Below are 17,187 nucleotides of genomic sequence, written 5' to 3' on the forward strand. Positions count from 1 at the left end.
GCTCCGTGCTGGGTTTTGGGGATCCCCTGGAAACCTAAAGGGGAATCATGATCTGTAGGAGTGTTAATGATGTGAGCCCATCCATGCAAGTTGTATATCTGTGTAAATGAAACCCCATCGCTTAAGACACCTCCACTGACCTTCATTCCAAGAAAACAGAACCTATGTAAGTACAGGTTGATAGGACAACTGAAGAGGAGAGAGAACTAGAATCAGATTGTTCAACATTAGCTAACAAGGCATAAGGACAACCAATGAGAAATTCGCCCCTTGTCTCACTGTGCATCTTTTTATACATAAGACAGTACAACATTCAGTCTGGCTAGATGATTCTCAGTTGTACCAGTTAGGAGGAAGTGGCTGATTATAACCAGGTAACTGGCCCAAAACTAACAAAATGAATTTCAATGGGGACAATTGTAAGGTTCTCCACTTAGGCAGGAAGAACCAGCTACACAAATATAAGATGGGGGACATATGACAAGGATCTAGGGGTCTTAGAAGACCACAAGCTTAACATGGGTCAACAGTCTCCCCCATGCTTTTCAACATCTACATGCAGCTGCTGGGAGAGATCATCAGGGGTTTGGGCTGGGTGTTCATCAGTATGCGGATGATACCCAGCTCTACCTCTCTTTCAAATCAGAACCAGTGAAGGCGGTGACGGTCCTGTGTGAGTGTCTGGAGGCGGTTGGAGGATGGATGGCGGCAAACAGATTGAGATTGAATCCTGACAAGACAGAAGTACTGTTTCTGGGGGACAGGAGGCGGGCAGGTGTGGAGGATTCCCTGGTCCTGAATGGGGTAACTGTGCCCCTGAAGGACCAGGTGCGCAGCCTGGGAGTCATTTTGGACTCACAGCTGTCCATGGAGGCACAGGTTAAATCCGTGTCCAGGGCAGCTGTGTAGCAGCTCCATCTGGTACGTAGGCTGAGACCCTATCTGCCCGCGAACTGCCTCGCCAGAGTGGTGCATGCTCTGGTTATCTCCCGCTTGGACTACTGCAATGCACTCTACGTGGGGCTACCTTTGAAGGTGACCCGGAAACTACAACTAATCCAGAATGCAGCAGCCAGACTGGTGACTGGGAGCGGCCGCCGAGACCATATAACACCGGTCTTGAAAGACCTACATTGGCTCCCAGTATGTTTCCGAGCACAATTCAAAGTGTTGGTGCTGACCTTTAAAGCCCTAAACGGCCTCGGTCCAGTATACCTGAAGGAGCGTCTCCACCCCCATCGTTCTACCCGGACACTGAGGTCCAGCACCGAGGGCCTTCTGGCGGTTCCCTCACTGCGAGAAGCCAAGTTACAGGGAACCAGGCAGAGGGCCTTCTCGGTAGTGGCGCCCTCCCTGTGGAACGCCCTACCACCAGATGTCAAAGAGAACAACAACTACCAGACTTTTAGAAGACATCTGAAGGCAGCCCTGTTTAGGGAAGCTTTTAATGTTTGATGTATCACAATATTTTAATATTCTTTTGGAAGCCGCCCAGAGTGGCTGGGGAAACCCAGCCAGATGGGCGGGGTATAAATAAATTATTATTATTATTATTATTATTATTATTATTATTATAACAGTGTGAAGCAGCAGCAAAAAAAAAAAGCTAATGCTATTCTAGGCTGCATCAACAAAAGTATAGCGTCCTGATCAAGGGAAGTAATAGTCACTGGCAGAGGAAGAGGAGTGCAGGGGGAGTGCTCTGGTAATAGTACTGCTCTAGTCTGCCTTGGTCAGACCACAACTGGAATACTGTGTCCAATTCTGGGCATCACAATTTAAGAAGGATGTTGACAAGCTGGAATGGGTGCAGAGGAGGGCGACCAGGATGATCAAGGGTCTGGAAACTAGGCCTTATGAGGAATGGTTGAAGGAGCTGGGTATGTTTAGCCTAGAAAAGAGGAGCTTGAGAAGAGATATGATAGCCATCTTCAAATATCTTAAGGGCTGTCACATGGAAGAGGGAGCATGCTTGTTTTCACCTGCTTGGAAATAGGTGCAGGATAGGATGAAGTACAAGAGGAGGGCAAGGAGGGGGAGGGGAGAGAAAGACCCTAGAAGGGGTTCTCACCATGGGCCAGTTTTTCAAAACAACCCCAGTGGTGTCTTTGTGGTTAGCCTCCATCTGAAAAAAATATATATCATTGAGCCATTGTAGTTCGCAGATGAAAAGGGCATGCAAAATTGACGAGAGGCAAGCACTATCCAAGGCTATCCGCCTATGAGGGTTAACATTAGCCGGTTGGACGTTTCTTTCAGACAGGCCCTTCATAGATAGAAATACACACACACACCTCATGACCTTCAGGGATTTGAAACTCTCATCCTGTTGGGCTTATTTTAAATCAAAGGCCAGCATGCCAGCAGCTGTGCAAGTGAGGAACGCCTAAGAAAATAAATACTAGTTAGAGTGCTATTTAATGCCGTTAACTGCAGTGGGAGGAGGCTGGAGGGCAGTAGCTTTTCACAAGTTTTATTTGAAAGACTAACTCTGTGCGGTTGTCACGACAGTTGTCTTTGTGGCCGGGGCTGTATTGCTAACAGATGGAAATCGGGGAGCTTTCTCTAACTGATGCAGGAGAAGGACATGGGCTAAGTGAATCCTTGCATTCACCTTCATGCAAACCTTTGCCCTGCCCCTGTTAATAAACAGAATATTGAGTAAATACGATTAGTGACATGTTGGGAGGAACAGTAAACACGTGTTTGCTTTGTGCTATTATATAAGGGAATATTTACAATCTATTTATTATGGTATTTCTTAGGCTTGTATAATGTATTATTGTATATTGCGTATTGTTCCTATTTACATCTGTTAGGATTTTCTTAACAGCAGCTGCAGCAACAACAACAACAACAACAATTTATTGATACCCTGCCTATCTGGCTGGGTTTCCCCAGCCACTCTGGGCGGCTCCCAATAGAATATTAAAAACAAAATAAAACATCAAACATTAAAAACTTCCCTAAACAGGGCTGCCTTCAGATGTCTTCTAAAAGTCAGATAGTTGCTTATTTCCTTGACATCTGATGGGAGGGCATTCCACAGAGCAGGCGCCGCTACAGAGAAGGCCCTCTGCCTGCTTCCCTGTAACCTCGCAGTGAGGGTACCGCCAGAAGGCCCTCGGAGCTGGACCTCAGTGACCAGGCTGAACGATGGGGGTGGAAATGCTTCTTCAGGTATACTGGGCCGAGGCCCAGAATAACAACAACAACAACAACAACAACAACAGAATGCTTGAAGGCCATTCTTGTGAGGGCTGTTCTAACAGAAACGTATAGCAACATCTCTGTTTCTCCCCTCAAAACCGAACAAGAATATTGCCACGAGGAGAAAAGGCCTACTCAGCTGCAAAGCAAACACACCTCTGATGATCAACCAGGTCTAATGCAGCTTCGTAGGTTCTGTTTGACGTACAGAAAAAAGGGCTTCCCCATTGCCTTGGATGTCAGTGTCCGCTCCATTGATAAAGTGTGGATGTGCTTACAAAATGCAAACATCAGCTAGACCCTGAATGTCCTGGCAAAACCAGCTAAATCAGTCCCTGCAGGCAGCACCTTTTCAGCAATACTTCACTACTGCTATTTGGCCCAATGCCTGGTTTTCTTGTGGCCCTGGCTGAGCTGACCAGTCAGAGCAAGAAGAAAAATCCCTTGGTGTGACAATACTTGCTCCCCAAGTCTATATATAGTACATTGAATTCTCCATTCTCCTCCTCCCCTTCTCCCCCTCGCTCTCCTTCATTCTGTATACTTCCCATGCACATCTTTGCTAAGAGAGCAGGAAAAGAAGCCAGGCACTTTATGGCTTGGAGCCCTTGCAGCGTCAGCTGCATATCAGTTGCCCTTGGAGTCCCGCAGAAGTCATTGTTCTGCTGGATCCTGCTGTATGACAGCTACACCTATTGCTTCTCATGCCTGCTAACAGAATGTGTTCCTAAATTTAGCACAAGATTTAGACCAGCTAGTCCTATCCGTACTGATTAGCCTGACTGTCTCTCCTTAGCTGGCTCTGATAATCAACTAAAACCACTCACATATGCAGTAGGAGGCCAGCTAAAAGGCTGTTTTCAGCCTTTTTCAATTAATATGCTTTGGAATAATAATTGACTTCTTGCAATCCGGTTCAGAAATCTGCTATTCTTCATAACGTGCAATTTACTTTCTTCAAAAGAAGCGCATAGGGCAGCAATCCATTTACTTAATTGGTTTGCCTATTATGGCAGGATGCTTTCATTGTAGGGTGGTTCATGGCAGGGTGGTTAATCAAAAGAAAAAGGTTAAATGTCCAGGAGAGCAAAGCATTGTGTTCTTTTCAATCACGGGGTAACGATTAGGACCAAATGCTGATGCTTCCTTGCACTTCCCTTCCTGTTTTATTGGAGAGATGCTCACCTCTGTAGATGAATGAACAGGGCATAGGTCCGAAACAGCAGTGTGGCTTCTTATGGATTGTCAATTTTGTTATCAACACAGGGGTGTCTCCAACTAAGTTCTACTGAGAGTAGTCCCATTGAAATGAATGGGCCTAAATCATTCCTTAACCATTCTGTGCGACTGCCATAAAACTTAGGGAACAAGCTGCACTACCAAAATGATTAAGGTTTTAAATGACAATTTTAGGTTATATTTTAGTGATCAAGATTTAATATATATTTTTAACTGCCGCTATATCTGAATTGTCTCTGTTATACCCAATTGCAATTCAATGTATTCCTGTTGTGTTTTATGATTTTCCTGATATTTTAAGTGAGCCGGAACTGGTCTGTGACCGTAATAATAAAATTCAAATTCAAATTCAAAGCCATTCATTTCAGTGGTTCTATTCTGGATACAGCCCATCATCTGGGAGTCCCATTCTCTAAAGTGAATGGAAATTTTAACAGAGTTGGAAAGAATGGCGGGGGGTTTCAGAGACCTTGAGGGACAGGTGATCTTTTGGAATTTTTAGGAGGGGGTCTTAAATATGATGCATTTCCTCCCCTTCCTTCCTTTTTATAAAACTGGAAAAAAGAAAAGAAATGTATTGCTGCTTCGTGTGCTGCCTTTGGTGTTCATCAACATTTCTGGGTCAAAAAATGCCACTCTGGAAGTTATGACATCGTGAGACAGCATAATTCTCAGGGTCATTCTGTCCCAGGAATGTTGCCAAGCTGCCAAGCCACTAGCTTTTTGTATGAAAGGAAGATAATCTTAACCAAACTGTTTTGTAAGCTAAGACCACTCTTTGAAAATCCTTAAAATTTGCCCACCCTTGAAAGATGAATCAAATATTCAGGGAGTATTCCCTCTCCCCCCCCCCCCGCCGCCGCAAATTGCAGAAAATCACCAAGTAGAATACTTTGACCAGTGCTATCCAGTTCCTGAACTGTAAGGTGCCTGGGACAAGAAGGAGATTGCATTTGACAGGGCATAATGCAAGAAGACACTAACAGCTGACATGTAACTAGGAATGTATAAATCTGTCAATTTCAACTTCTTTCAGTCCATTTCTCCAATCGTTACTTCACTTTGCCACATTTCTGCATCAGTTTGCAATTAAAAAAAAAAACACCTCATGAAAATTCATCAGTGTCCATTTCTTCTAATAGACATATTCTTGCAAACAATTTTCTATAATAAAATTTATTTCAATAATATAGATATTTCAGGCACATGTCCCCTTTAGATATGCAGTTCTGGTGGTGATCTGCATTTGAAAGACAGCTGTATTTGTCAAAATAAAAAAATCCTTCCAGTAGCACCTTTAAGACCAACTAAGTTAGTTCTTGGTATGAGCTTTCGTGTGCAAGCACACTTCTTCTGAAGAAGTGTGCTTGCACACGAAAGCTCATACCAAGAACTAACTTAGTTGGTCTTAAAGGTGCTACTGGAAGGATTTTTTTATTTTGACTATGGCAGACCAACACGGCTACCTATCTGTAGCTGTATTTGTGTTCATGCATTATTTCATGTAGCGCAGATTTGACAGGTTTGCATTAAAATAGGAACTTAACCAAATTTCTCCTCCTCCCAACCATCTACATACCTTTCTACCTAGTAACACCTATTTTGGCCACATTCTGATGTGATTATGAATAGAACCGAGGACGAGGGCAGCCACAGTTCTCAACGCAAATAGGAGCAAGTCTGATTTCCAGTGGCTGGCGTCACAAGTGGCAGGTCGACCTCTACCTAATGGTTGGCCCCAAGTGTACCTCGGTGTTTTGTATACACAAATGGCTGCCGCCTTCAATCGCATTGATGTTCACAGGGGAGGTACAATTGAAAAGTTATTAGGGATGGGTGAACACGCAAATTTTGGGTTCTCTCTGTTTCTCATGTTCCCAATCATAAGTTTGCGATATTGCCTCGTGGAAATTCCTCAGGACTTTAGTGTGAATTTCTCCTCATATACACATTTTGGTATGCAGTCTTTCCTAATAAATGCATTTTTGCAAAGCAATTTTCCAGCAGTGCATTTTTTATGTTATTCACTGATCTTTGCATTCATAGGCACACTTTGCCCCAGTATATGCATTTTTTGGGGTACACATTACAGTGGTACCTCAGGTTAAGAACTTAATTCGTTCTGGAGGTCCATTCTTAACCTGAAGCTGTTCTTAACCTGAAGCACCACTTTAGCTAATGGGGCCTCCTGCTGCCGCCGCACCGCCGTCGTGTGATTTCTGTTCTCATCCTGAAGCAAAGTTCTTAACCTGAGGTACTATTTCTGGGTTAGCAGAGTCTGTAACCTGAAGCGTCTGTAACCTGAGGTACCACTGTACTTGGCTGGGGAACTGAATTGTACAATTCAGTGAAGTGTGAATTTTCAAAGGATGGCTGTGTTTTGGTTTGCATATTGTTTCAAAATGAGTGAATGAAGCAAGTTTGCCTTTAAATGTGAACTGAATCGAGTAGCTCCCCCATCCCTGTGGTAGCTACATTAGATCTCTCCAGTGGGCTAGGGAATGGAGGGCCGTGGAGACAGCAGAGAAGGGAAGACAACAGAGGTTTATAAAATCATCAGTGATGTGAGGAAAATGAGCAAGCAGGGATTATTCACTTTCTCTTTAATTACAAAAATCTGGGGCCATCCATGCAGATGGCAAGTTTAATAAAAACAAGAGGGAAACAGCATTGGGATGGGTGTAGCAATTGTATCTAAGACTGAATGGCAGGGATGAGAGTTGAACAAATTAGGGATAAAGAAAGAGTAGTAATTAAGATGAGAGAATTCTAGGCAATGGATTAATGCATTCATTAAACTAATAGGAATTAAGTATTACAATCTCCCCAGCTTTGAAACTTCAGCCTTGCCATTTTAAATGTCAGGTCATTCTTGGTTACTTCGCAGAAGCATAGGATTTATTTATTTATATTTATTTATTAAATTTGTATACTGCCCTTCACCCAAAGGTTACAGGGCGGCTCACAACATAAAAATGAGAAGACAAAATACATAAGAAAACAGAAACAAGAACAAAGCAATAACCCCACTCCCACAAACATATTTATTTAAAAGGCAATAAAATGTTAATCAGCCAAAGGCCTGCATATCCTCCAACATTTCTCAGATGAAAATAGGGACGTTCTAAATAATAATAATAATAATAATAATAATAATAATAATAATAATAATAATTTTATTATTTATACCCTGTCCTTCTGACTGGGTTGCCCCAGTCACTCTAAGTGGCTTCCAACATATAAAAAACATAAGAAAACAGGGTTGTCTTCAATTGTCTTTGAAAAGTTGTATAGTTTGGCTTGGGGGGTCGCATAACTCGATACCCTCAGATGAAAATAGGGACACTCTACCATACCCTCCAACATTATTTCTCGGATGGAAATAGGGACATCCTAATGAAAAGTGGGACATCCTGGTATCAAACAAGATACCAGGATGGCTTGTGTAAATCTGGGACTGTCCATGGAAAATAGGGTCTGGACCTGGTTATACAGAAACATTTTTTTCCTGGCACCTAAATATATGTCATGAAGGCTCCAGGCAAGCCTCCCTGTGGAGGCCATTCCACAAGGGAGGAGCTACCACAGAAAAAGGATCATTCTGTGATGCTACTCACCGGTTACTGCTGTGTTTTTGACTGTGTAGAATGAAGAATATTCTTATGTATTACTCTTGTTACAATGGTTAAAAATTTGTTTAAAATATCAATAATAAAAAGATAGAGCTGGCCTACTTGGCTACTCTCGACAGAATTACCTATTTGCCAGTTGAGGCGCAGGTGGCCACAGTGGCTAGGAGCAGCATTTATCAGCTGTAAGACAGCTACAGCCATTCCTGGACCAAGATAGCTTGACACTATACTGCATCACTTAACTGTGAACCTGACATAAATGTGGATCAACTTACTTGTTGCTTAACATCATTCAGTTCATCACTTCAGTTTAGCTGCTACTAGCTGAAAGCACCTGGGGTTGCTCAGGAATTCTAAAGAAACCGAAACAATGAAGGGGTAATGTAATTGGTTAGTTCCTATAGCTGCCCACACCCCTTTTCCCAACCTGACCTGGGTAGACCTGGGGAACACACAAACCAATCACTGCTATGTTGTACTGACTGTATGTGGTCAGTAGCTCTGCTAGAATGAAGGAGGCAGAGTGAACATCTGAATGGTGAGACCTATGGGTTTGGAAGGGCCTACTGAGCTGGACCATAAAGAAGGCTGAGCGCCGAAGAATTGATGCTTTTGAATTATGGTACTGGAGGAGACTCTTGAGAGTCCCATGGACTGCAAGAAGATCAAACCTATCCGTTCTGAAGGAAATCAGCCCTGAGTTCTCACTGGAAGGACAGATCATGAAGCTGAGGCTCCAATACTTTGGCCACCTCATGAGAAGAGAAGACTCCCTGGAAAAGACCCTGATGTTGGGAAAGATGGAGGCCACAAGGAGAAGGGGACAACAGAGGACGAGGTGGTTGGACAGTGTTCTTGAAGCTACCAGCATGAGTTTGACCAAACTGTGGGAGGCAGTGGAAGACAGGAGTGCCTGGCGTGCTCTGGTCCATGGGGTCACGAAGAGTCGGACACGACTAAACGACTAAACAACAACAACAACAACAACTGAGCTTACCTGGGTGCTACTGGAAGACAACAGGGCAGGCTGGAGCAAGTCTACCTTCAGACTGGAAGGAGACCCATCCCTTGTAAGTGGGGTTCCAGTAGGCTTCTCTGATTGGAGTTAGGTTGCCCTCCATCAAACCAGTATTAAGCAACCTTCCTTTTAAAACTCCCACAATGCTCTGGAGTTACTTAGCTCTCCAGTGCATTGTGCAAATGTTAAAACGAGTAGCCATGTGTACTGAGGTCAGTGTCTGTGAGCTGTGTTGGGGAGTGCCGGCCTCAGCAGCTGCCTGAAGATGTCTGATGTCTACGCTGGCCTTGCATGTTTTTTTGTTTCAAATTTCACAATTAGTTCTGAACTAAACATTTACTCATGGGCACATCAACGTACCAGCACCTTCTTCTCTTTTCATTGTACATGCTGTTAAGCTTAGCTTTTTAATGTCACTATTAAGGTTTTTTTTTTAATTGTATTGGAGTAAGGGGTTTTGGTAACTTTTTTCTTGAAGTTTTGTGGGAGAGCATCTCAAATTTACAGAAATACCACCTGGATTCCTGGAAAAATCAGGGAAACATGCAGATATAGAATTGCAAAGCAAAAAATTCATTGCTTCCTTCCATTTTAATGATGAGAGAGAGAGAGAGAGAGAGGACAACAAAGGAAATCTTAACTCCAAGGGAACACCGTGGTAATGAGGTTATAAAATGGTTCTAAAATGTTCCACGTAGCCTTTCCATGAGTTTCTTTCAGCTGCCAGGCGGAAGTGGAATGGAAAGAGGTGGGTTGTGTGGTAGTAGAAAAGCCCTCAGGCATCTTTTTAAAAGTATTAGACTGGGAATCATTAAATTAAACAACTCCCTCAATACTTATTTCTAAGTGCAATGAATAAATAATATTCCTTGCTTTTATTTTCACTGATCAGCAATTTGCTGGCATTAGTCATTGTTCCTAGGAGCAACAAACCCAGAGAACTTTTGTGGTGTCATGCAACTTCTAGACAGTTTGAAAAAGTTCCAGACTTTGTGGAAAACATTTCAAGATGCAGAATGCAATCTAACCAACCTAAATACTTCAAATCCCTTTGATTTCTGATGGGATGTGAGTACTGGTATAGACATTACTTTTGCCACAGAGAATTTCCCACCGAAGCCCAGCCGTATCATCTAGTACAAGGATTTCCTGATCCAAACTGTATGAGGGTGCACTCCAGGACCCATGAGAAGTTTGAAGTGTGGCATCTACCATTCTGTGTCCATCTGAGTGGTGACAACATTGACACACACCGTTTCCAGTGACCCCAATATGAGCTGTGACCCCAATAAAGGTGGTAGCTCAGTAGTAGAACATCTGCTTTGCATACGGAAGGTCCTAGATTCAATCCCTGACATCTCCAGGTAGGGCTTGGTGAGGCCCCTGTCTGAAATCCTGGAGAGCTGTTGCCATTCAGGGTAGACAATACTGAGCTAGATGGACCAATGGTCTATAGCTTCTACATTCTGATAATAACAATGGATGGATAGCTCCTATTTGCACAAATGGCTTCTGTTTAATATTCCCTTCCCACTGCAGCCCATCCATGCCCTGTTAGAATATTCGATTCCACCTTAAGAGGAACAGGCATAATTGTTGTGTGTCACATGCCTGTTTACACTCCAGCACAGCTTGCTGGGAACTTCTGTTTGTGTATAGCTATTGCTTATGCTGCTTGCTTTTGGACATGAAGGGGAGAAGACATATTTTTCCTTTTGTCCTGATGTATGCTGAATAAACTGCTTGTAAATATGCTTTACACAGCCTCTCCCTGCCACTTCTGTTGTGTGTTTACTCTGCTGAGTTGCATGCCCAGCTTCTGAAGCTCTGTTTCACACATTCATGCTGCACCAAGGACTGGAATTCGACCGGCACGTTGGCCGGTGGGCTGGAGCCAGCTGGGGGCTTGCCAATTGCCCCCAATTCCTTAGCAGCATCCCAACATGCCCTACATCAACATCATCCCAAACTTGTTCTGAGGGCCCCTCAACTCTAAGAAGCAGCTTTGGGAGGGACACACACAGGGTGAGCAATTCCACTTCTGCAAGCATGACTATGCTCATGCAGCCTCATAGATTCCCCACCTCTTCTCCATTTATACTACTGTCAAACATTCAGTTTACATCATGTATAAGAAGTATGCACCAGCATGGAGAATTTTGGTTTAGAGCTGCTGATCATGGTGGAAGCAACACCTTCACGAGGTGTGGGGAAACTTTGGTCCTCCAGATGTTACTGAACTGCAACTCACATACTCCCTGACCATTGGCCATGCTTTCTGAGGCTGATGGGAGTCATAGTCCGACAACATCTGGTTCCTCACCTAACTCTGAATTTGTATAGGTAAATGTGTGATGACTGGTGCTAAAAGGAAGCCTTTTCAATTTCTGGTTCTCCAAGGCAAGTGCAGCCTGGTGGTTAACTATCCACATGTGAAAACACAAGGTTTATTTGAGCCCCTGATAGGCTGCCATATGTAGCCAACAAACTACATTGAGCTTGGTGGGTCAAAGTTGTGTGAGTCTCTGGAGAATTTCCCCTACATTGTAGGTGATCAGTGAAAAAAGCCTTCATGACTTAGTTCTGAGGCTCCTTGTATTCTGTTACGCTGTAGTTTTCATCCTTTGCCCTGCCAGCGTCTACCTGCTGTCATCAGCCCGTTTAGGGTTACAAACAATAGCAAATGGTCGCCCCCAAATACAAAGACACTTTCCACCACAGTATCTTTAGTTTCAGCAGCCTCTATATTGACTCAATGGGAGTTTTGCTTTTCCGAGTGTGTTCAGTGTCACCAGCTTCAGAGCTACAGTATCGGAGTTCAGCAAAACATCTGCTCAAGAGATTAGAATTACATCGATGCTGGTGGCATTGCAGGAGAAATGGGCTGAAAGTCACTTTGAAGATTAAAAAGTCCTATTCAAATGTTAGTCAGGCACAAAAGTGATTTAGCCAGCCACAGAAATTCCATCCTCAGTGTCTCCTTCCCTATGAAATGTCCAGCACAGACCCTCCAAATGTTAGGAAATCCTGGTCTGGCCTCATACCAGCTAAGTTATATATGCATACCTATAGCAGATTCTGCCCATTCAGGCAGAAACAAAGGATTATTCATGGATTGTTAAGGGTCCCTTTCAATTCACTGGCTTCCATAGTGCCAAAATTAGTTGTGAATGAGGGCCAAATTAGATGTTACATGGAGATGCACTGAGGTAACTTAAAAATTAACAACAGTCTTAGGAGGCCCCTCTCAGGAGTGGAGGAATAATGAAAGTCTCCACATCTCCAAAATGCCATAACTAATTTTAACTGGACCAGGGACACTATCTAGGGCCAATGGACACCTTCTGCCCTCTGGGGAAGAAGACGATTGTGAGGAAGACAGGCAAAGACCATAACAGGACCTGCTCAAGCCAGACTGGTCCCCCTCCCACTGGGCCAACTTTGCATTTTATATTATTTATTTCTATTAGTATTTTAAAACTGTAAACTGCCTTGGCTGCCTTGGCAGAAGGGTGGTATATACCTGTAATCAATTAAAAATAAATAAATCATACATGGATACTTTATCTTGACCGTATAATACATTTTTAAAAATAAACAATCCTTATCCTATATCATTTCTATGGTGGCCTCTTTCAATTCTCTTTCCCTGCCCCAATCTGTCTTAAATCCCATCTTACTATTTTTTTGTGTCTTTCTGCTGGTTTTTACCTGTCTTCTAAATAAGATTTTCTTGAAGAAGAGTGTTTCTGGTTTTTCTTCACTTACTCCTCTGTCTTTCTAAGGGGTAAATGCACATGGGGTGAGGAACAAAGAGAAAGGGAATCCCAGCATTCCCAGTGGGACCTGCTATATTGTATTGAAAGCACATGGCACTGGGAGGAAGCCCAAGGTCAGCGGAACAAAAAATAAGCAAAATAGTTTTAAAAAACAAGACAGCCCAGTGGGGACTATGTGTGATAGCAATGGGATGTTGAATGTCAGTTGCAAAATAAAAATGGGTGGGAAATAGGGTTGGGGATAAATTCGATTTAATTCTCAATTACAGCTGGTTTTATAATATTCACACTCTCCAAAACAATATGAGAACTGAAACACAACCATCCTTTAAAATCTGCAATTATACACATTTTGCGACGCAGCTCTCCAACAAAAGAGTGTTTATTCAAAGGCACATATTAGGGGGAAATGTGCATAAAAAATGAATGTATTGGTGAAAATAACGGAGGAAAAAAATGCATTGTATCTGGAGAAACTGCATGTCTGAAAATTGCACTAAAAGGCTGAAGAAGTTTCATTAGTTTTTGTTGTTTTTAATGCAGATTGCTGCAGAATTGTGGAGAACTGAATTTATCGTCGGGGAAAGGAGAAACCAAGAGAACCAACACTGACAGATCCCTCTATCCCTAGCAGGGAAGGAACAGAACAGGATATTCTGAAAAGGGTATGGCTGTCCCGAGTCCTGCTGGCTGGTGGTAAGGAGACGGTGCAACTTTTTGTGTGCGTGGGTCCCACTTGTAAGAACAATTCACAGATCAGCATTTTGCAATGCGTAGGCATTGTCCACAGGCGTAAAAGGTTTGAAGTCTAAGGGTAGAAATGATTCGAGAGTGAATATTGCCAGCATTTGCATATCAGAGCGCTGGAACATGACTCATATACACCCAGTGACTAATTTTATTTCTCCCCTTACAGTAATAGAGGGTTCTTACTTAAAAGCTTTTCAGATCTATATGAACAATGTCAAGTAAAGTGATTTCTCTCTCTCTCTCTGTCTCTGTCTAGAATAATGTGTTGACTAATAATAACAACAGGACTGACTGACTGAGAAGGATAGGTAAGAGACCCGGTCTGATGTAAGGATGACTGTGGGAGTATTTTGACATAAGGCTGTTAAGGAAAAGGAGAAGATGAGTCTCTGCCATTTGCCTGCCTGCCTGCCCACCCACCCGCCGCCTACCCCTGTAACTGATCTCTGTGTCGGAGGTCACAAGCCAGCTGTCTTGCTTGCTGTTTTTGCTTAGCATTCAAATGAATTATATTCCCTTTTAGTCACTATATCTTGGGTGGCTGGGGCTAGTTAAATGCTTTTGTTTCTTAAATTAACCTCTCACAAAGACATTGAATTAAAAATGCAGTGTCAGTGCGTAAGATTTCATGCCCACAGGTTATCATAGCAGCAGGAGTCATGGATGTCATATTTTGGGTAACTTTCGAATTACCGCCAGCGCAGGAGAACCTTTGATCTTGACCATGTTCTGCTAATTATTTAATCTCGAACAATATAATAACATGTTCCAGCCCATACCTTAAGTAAGGGCACAGCGCTTATGCAAGGCCTCGTTTGTACGCACGAGCCTGCAGCCTGCACTGTGCAGAAAGGCATAGTATAAAAATCTTTTGGGGGTGCAACTTTATTTTTCACACAGTTCATTATTCTGTGTAAATACATTTCTCTGTGTAGCAATGGTGTCCATTTCTGTGGCCCACATATTTCAATTTTTTAATGGCTGCAATTTCATTTCTTCTTATCCTTGAACGAAATGCTGAGAGCAAGTCTATTTTTTCTCTTTTACCCTCTCATTTCTTGAAACAGGAAATGGGGGGGGGGGGCAAAGCAAAGGATTGTGGCATTGCCGTACACACACACACACACACACACACAGTCGCGCGTGCACACACTCTTTTAAAAAAGAGTGAAGCTTGTGATTTCCCCAGTTCAGTTCCTTTATTAATTTTCAGGTTTGCTCTGCCCTGCCTCCCACGCCTTCTGAATCCCAGTTTAACTAGGACATTTCAAAAATTAATTCTGGGCCAAGTGCATGTGCGACGTGCCACAACTTCCAGCTTCTTTAGTACATTTGCATCTTTGTCTTCTCCCACTTTACTAAAGTGAATTGTTTAATAATAATAATAATAATAATAATAATAATAATAGTTTTTAAAATTTATATCCCATCCATGTGGCTTGGGTTTCCCCAGCCACTCTGGACGGCTTACAACATATATAAAAACACAACACAACTTCAAACATAAAAATATATCCTATACAAGCATTTAACCAACACCAAACCAACAAAAACAAAACAGAGGAACCAAAATTAGAACCATTTAAAACACTTTAAAACATTTTAGCCAGTTGCCCCAACCCAAGAGTTGTTCCAGGAATGTCCCAGTGGTCTCCCAGGAGCCTTGCAGCAGAGAAGAGCAGTCCTCCTTCCAGCACTCTCAGCAGCAGCAGTGTTACAGCAGCAGCAATGTTTATTGAATTTATATTGCACCTACACTCCTAAAGAAGCCCAGGGTGGTAAACAACAAATGATAAAACAAAAAAAGTATTTACAATCAATTCCAATACAGATGTAGGCTAGGACTCTACTTAAAAAGTTATTTGAGAAAGAAGAAGGGATCCAGAAGATATTGAAAAGAAAACAGGTGTCACCTGTCTGAAATTTAATGGTGGTGGTGGGGAGTCCAAAGGGCAGGTGACACAACACTAAAGCCTTGCTTCCTACATTGGGCAGAATGGACCTCCTGATAAAATGGTATCTGCAGGAGGCCATCATTCTCACCTGCAGACCAAAGTGATGCATTAGGTATACAGTGGTACCTCGGGTTAAGTACCTAATTCGTTCCAGAGGTCCGTTCTTAACCTGAAACTGTTCTTAACCTGAAGCACCACTTTAGCTAATGGGGCCTCCTGCTGCCGCCGCGCCATTGGAGCACGATTTCTGTTCTCATCCTGAAGCAAAGTTCTTAACCCGAGGTAAAATTTCTGGGTTAGTGGAGTCTGTAACCTGAAGCGTATGTAACCCGAGGTACCACTGTATAAGAGGTGAGATGATCTTCCATGTATCCTGATCCCAAGCTCTCTAGAGCTTTATGCACTAAAACAAGCAGCTTGAACTTAGTTAGACATTGCAAATCCACATGTAGGGCTTCCCAGACGATGTGCCTTGCTGATGTGGTCCAAAGGAAAGCAGAGCAATATGTTTTGCAACAGCTTGGCTGCAGGAGTTGTCAGAAGGAGCCACCCAACTGTTATAGGAACTCGTCTCCAGATTTGCGTAGGGTTTACTCCTTGGTCTATTCTCCTCCTGAAAGGCAGCAGAGGTTTAGGATCAGTGTTTTCATTCTCCTAGATGGGCTACCTTCTCAGGTTCAGGAGTCCCAGCTACCCCTCACTTCCCTCTACAGCACGTGCAGAAACTGCCTTCTTGGCTGTTGGGCCCACTTTTGGTCTCATCCTCTCAATCTGCCAGAGCCTGTATTCATTGAGGAAACACTCAATAAAGCAGTTTTGATGTGATTAGTGCCAATATTCTTTTTGTATGGAGAATGAACAATGCAAACACGAGTCCTTGCACAACAGCGTCATGCCACACAAAAAGAATCTTAATAACTCATATTTTAAAAGAACACTTTTATACCACTTTTTGGCCCTGTGGGTAGAGTGAGCAGCATACAACAATTCTTCTCTGTTGCCTGTCAGAAGCCACTGCTACAGAATGGACTGACTAAAATCCCAAATGCCTATTTGCTTCCAAAGTTCTGAGAGCCCCCAAGATTTATAGATTGCTCCCTGGATGCTGTATGGACCTGCCTTGTATCACAGCTTCTTTTAAACCCGACAGATCCTCCCTTACTAACTTTAGCTCTTTATCTCAAAATCCAGCATGGTGCGGAGGGTACCTTGGGAATGTCTGCCGTCACACCGCCAGTGTGCCTTCTCAAGCCCATTTCAGAGAGGCCAACCCCCAAGGGTGAGAGAGCCTCTCTGTGTTTGTCCTTTGTGTGGAGACAGTGAACAAGGGCACTAATTAGTGCATGGCCTGAGTATTCCAAACAAATAGAGGAAGGGACAACAGAATAAAGAAAGATATGTGTTCACTACTGGAATTGTGTTTTGACATTTATTTTGGACTTCATCAAGGCAACAGTCTTCTGCATTAATTGAAGAAGAAAAATAAACAGTCTCATTACCATCAGATCTGATGATGGGGGGAAATGGGCTGGAAAAAAATCCTGGATCTTGGCTGAGTCCCGTTCTACATTTAACAAAAGGGTAGAAGCACATTCTTCACGGCT

The sequence above is a fragment of the Podarcis pityusensis genome (genome assembly GCF_964106645.2).
Source record: "Podarcis pityusensis genome assembly, chromosome: 4".
NCBI lineage: Eukaryota > Metazoa > Chordata > Lepidosauria > Squamata > Lacertidae > Podarcis > Podarcis pityusensis.